The sequence below is a fragment of the Channa argus genome, chromosome 4 (genome assembly GCF_033026475.1).
Source record: "Channa argus isolate prfri chromosome 4, Channa argus male v1.0, whole genome shotgun sequence".
NCBI lineage: Eukaryota > Metazoa > Chordata > Actinopteri > Anabantiformes > Channidae > Channa > Channa argus.
In genome coordinates this window covers 26,608,821-26,613,266 of record NC_090200.1, presented here as the reverse complement: position 1 = coordinate 26,613,266, position 4,446 = coordinate 26,608,821, and positions in this window count along the sequence as shown.

Here is a 4,446-nt window from a genome sequence, read left to right as displayed (position 1 = left end):
ATGGAGCCATAAGGTGAATGAACAAGATTTTACTGCAAGGGGTTGGTTTTATATTTCCCCTTAACCAAGCAGGAAGAACCTGAGGCCATGTGAGAAGGCAGGTTCAATGAACAGTCAAACAAGTCTCATTACAGGAACTATTAAGGTTTACATGAACAATTTCACATTGCAGGGTCAATATAAAATCAGTTTGGACTCTGCCGGGCCAGGAAATACACCAATTAATGTTAATATAAAATGTCCTCCTGACAATTTACTGTAACACCTTCTTTTCCCAAAAGCTCAAATAATAAAGGTAGAAAATAGGTATTAAATCCTACGTATTGATTTGCTAGGTGTGTTTTTGATTTGTTGAATACTGTTGAGTTTGGGTTATATAATCACACTTATTAATGAATAATCCAGAGATGGGATGGTGAGTTAGGATATAAGTTATAAACAGCATCATTTTGAAATAACCTTGACCAAGGCAACACAAGGGGGGCAGCGTGTGCTTCTTAAGGAATGTGGTTCATACTGTACCAGCTGAATATAAATATAATTTTTCTCAAATGTATATATATTTTATTGTGCGTGTTGCCAAAATGCATATTATGAAAGAAAAAACTGATTACTTTCTCATTAAAACATTATAACTAGTCTTCTTGAACATTACACATGTCATGCTACCCTCCCTTGCATTCGATTTTTAATTTGATTTGATGTCTACTGTATCTGAAATTTTAATTTGCTAATACACAATTGAGGCAGAGATTATTAGCACACAGAGATCTTTCGCAACTCAACACCCAAAAGTAGAAATGGCAATGATATCAATCAGCTGGTCTGAGACTAGAACAATCAGGGAAAAGATGGATAACAATGCAGAATATTATATAAGATTATAATATAAAAATTGTGTGCAAAAATATATAAAGTCTTACTAAGATGAAATCGTTTAGTGACTCAGTCACCATTAATGTTGGATTATTGTTGGGGCAAGTTATAAGGCAGCTAGGGTGATGGAAATTACCATTAATTATCATGGAAGGCTAATGACAAAGGGCATGACATTTGGATGAAATTGCCTAAAAGCTGGTTGAGGCAGCCTCTGTTCACGTGAACAGAAATCTAAGGCCAAGTCATGCCCTTTGCTAGGGTGGAAATAAAATTCAAGAATGTTACCACAAGGCCATTTTTGGATATTCTATAACTGATGCTTAATTCTAAGCCTAGTGTTGCTAGATAAAGATGAATATTTTGATGACTCTGCCACTCAACAGGTGCAGATCTGGAGGTGGGGCTGGGATAGCACAGGTCTCATACAAAATCTGTTTGATCACCCCAGGTGTCACCCCAGAGTGATAAGGCAGGGGGCACCGGCTGTAGAACGTTCAGCACAAATTGAATGAACACATTTGAGGCAGAAAAAATAAAATTATAAAAACAAAATAAATTACATCAATACATACACTACATGTTTGGCATTTTTTTGCATTGACCAAAGCTTTACAAAGAATAGTCTCACCTGTCATGGATACAGCCGACTGATGATGTCATGACATAACACTCACTATGGGGCCCAATAACAGGTCATAATGGCATTTATTTTCATGCAGGCTCACCCAAATTTTGGAATATTTACGTTCAGCCATTCAGGCAGACATTCTTGTCCCCATAATTGAGGCTCATATTTTAGCCATTTACATTGCACTAAAGACAGGTGGCTGTGGCTCATACAATAGACATCGTTTTCCACTCATTTCACGTGAGTAGTTTGATCCCTGCTTTCCACACGATACAGTCATGGTTAAAAATATCGGCACCCTTGTAATTCTGTAGGAAAATGCAACCTTCTCTCCGAAAATAGTTCCAGCTGCAAATGTTTTGGTATTAACGTGCTCATTGTTTTTGTTTGCACTGCAACAACACAAAAAAAAAACAAAGAAGAAAAGTCAAACTTGATAAAAATTCAGACAGAACTCAAAAATGGACTGGACAAAATTATTGGCACTTTGTCAAAATTGTAAGAAAGAATTGCTTTTCAAACATGTGATGCTCCTGTTATTTGTATTTGGACACAACTGTGGCAAGTAACACATGTGAGCAATATAGTAATCACACTTGCATCCAGTTAAAATGGAGAAAAGTTGACTCAACCTTTATGTTGTGTGTCACACTGAGCATGGAGAAAAGAAAGATGTAAAAAAGTGTAAAGATGTCTCAGTGGATTTGAGAGCAAAAATTATGGAAAAACATGGACAATCTCAAGGCTACAAGTCCATCTCCAGAGATCTTAATGTTCCTGTGTCCACTGTGCGCAATATCATAAAGAGGTTTACAGCCCATGGCACTGTAGCTAACCTCCCTGGACACGACGGAAGAGCAAAATTAGTAATTAATAATTTCGAATGATGGATAAAGAACCCTTATGAACTACCAAACAAATTCAAGCTAATTTGCAGACACAGGGTACAACATGTGTCAGCTCGCACTTTCGTCACCACCTGAATGAAAAGGGCCGTTATGCTAGGAGACCCAGTAGGACACCACTGCTGACACAAATTCATAAAAAAGTGTGACAAAACTACAATCCTTCTGGGAGAATGTACTGTGGACAAATGAGACAAAAGTATAATAACTGTATCATGAAATCTGATGATTATAAAGGATTGTGGGGCACAATGTAAGAAGTGCAAGAAAGCTGGTCATGGGTCTGTTAGCAGGAAAATGACCTGAAACACACTCAGAAATGGGTACAAACGAAGAGCTGGAGAGTTATGAAATGGCCAGCAATGAGTCCAGGTCTGAATCCCATAGAACACCTGTGGAGAGACTCAAAATAGCAGTTAGGAGAAGGCATCCTTTAAATCTGAATGACCTGGAGCAGTTTGCAAAAGAGTGGGCCAAACTTTCAGTAGAGAGGTGTAAGAAACTCATTAATGGTTACAGGAGGTGATTGATTTCAGTTATTTTTTTCCAAGGGGTGCTTCCAAATATTAAGTTAAGGGTGCTTTTTTAGTTCCAGGGTAATTTCTTTTAACCTGAGCTGTTGCTTACCATTTCTGCTAAGGAGGCGAGCTGAAGTTCAGACTTCAAAATAAAAGGGTTGTTTTCTTAATAAATAAAAAATACAAATAAAATATATATATAGATGCTGTATAAATAATTGTGAGCGACAGACCTTTTCACTGTCCTGTAATGCAGCAAAAATAAAATCTAATTTGTTAGGTGAATTCTGCCTTTCAGATTTCCCCTTCCAACCCCTCACAGTCAATGTTTGTAATAAAAAAAGTTGATGACATCATTGTGACATCATCAGGTTTAGACAAAGGCCCTATAGATGTTTTATGACTGTTTTCACAGTACTCCTTGTGAAGAGTATCTTGTGACCTTCATGTGTATAATCTGAGGAGTGCCTCTTTAAAAAACATTTTATTTGATGTTCACAATGTTTGACCAACCTCCTTGTCCCAGTTGGAATTGAACACAGTTACACAGTGCCCTTGATTACCATAAAAGACCCAATTTCCACTGAAATCTGGCTCATTACTTTGAACTGCTTCTTCAGTTTTGAGACATTGTTAAATGATTAAACTGGTCTATTACCTTTACAGCTATGTGACCCCTTGAGCTTGAGATTTAAACAAATTAATTTAGCTTTAAAACTTACTGCTTTGACCAAATAGCCACCCAATCAACAAACACAATCCCACTCACATATAGTGATTGGTTAGTTTTAGCCATAGCTTCTACTGTTGTTGTTGTGTACTATTACGTTTTTTATGCAAATGAAACATTACTGCTGTATCCTCTCATGTTCAGCTAGAACGCAGTGATGGCTCACACTTTGCTCGAAGCGATACAAGCTGCTTAATTGTCCGAGACTTTAGTTCACACAGTCATTTACAACAATGCTTAACCAAAAGGCAGACTCACAAACACACACTCTTGCGTATTTAATCACAGAAGCAAGAGTGTGCACATAGCCACACACCTACACAAGCACATACTCAGAGACACACGCTAAAAGTTTTAAAACATGTACTGAAGTATCAGCAAACCAAGGTCACTGCTGATTGCTTTAGTTATTTGATGAAAAGTTATTACCTTTCCCCTATAGATAAACTGTAGAATTACAGCGAAAGTTTAACTGTGTTTTGGTCTATTAATGTCATAAAGTAACATACTGTAAACTGCAATGTAATTTGGGTAAATAAAAATGTGATATACTTTTGGATATTGCTGTTACTTACGTTTGCTGTAAAGCCATCTGTGAACAACTGAGCAAGTTGCGAAGGTAAACAAAATGTGCAGTATGTAAAATCAAAAACAACTTTAACAAAATATTATCTTGTAAAAGTCTGTGTTTGAAGCTGGAATTTCATTTGTGTTGATATCAGCCTTGACGCCCATTTGCCAGCCAGTCTCTGTTAACACGAAGGCACAGCGACACTATTGAAAGGG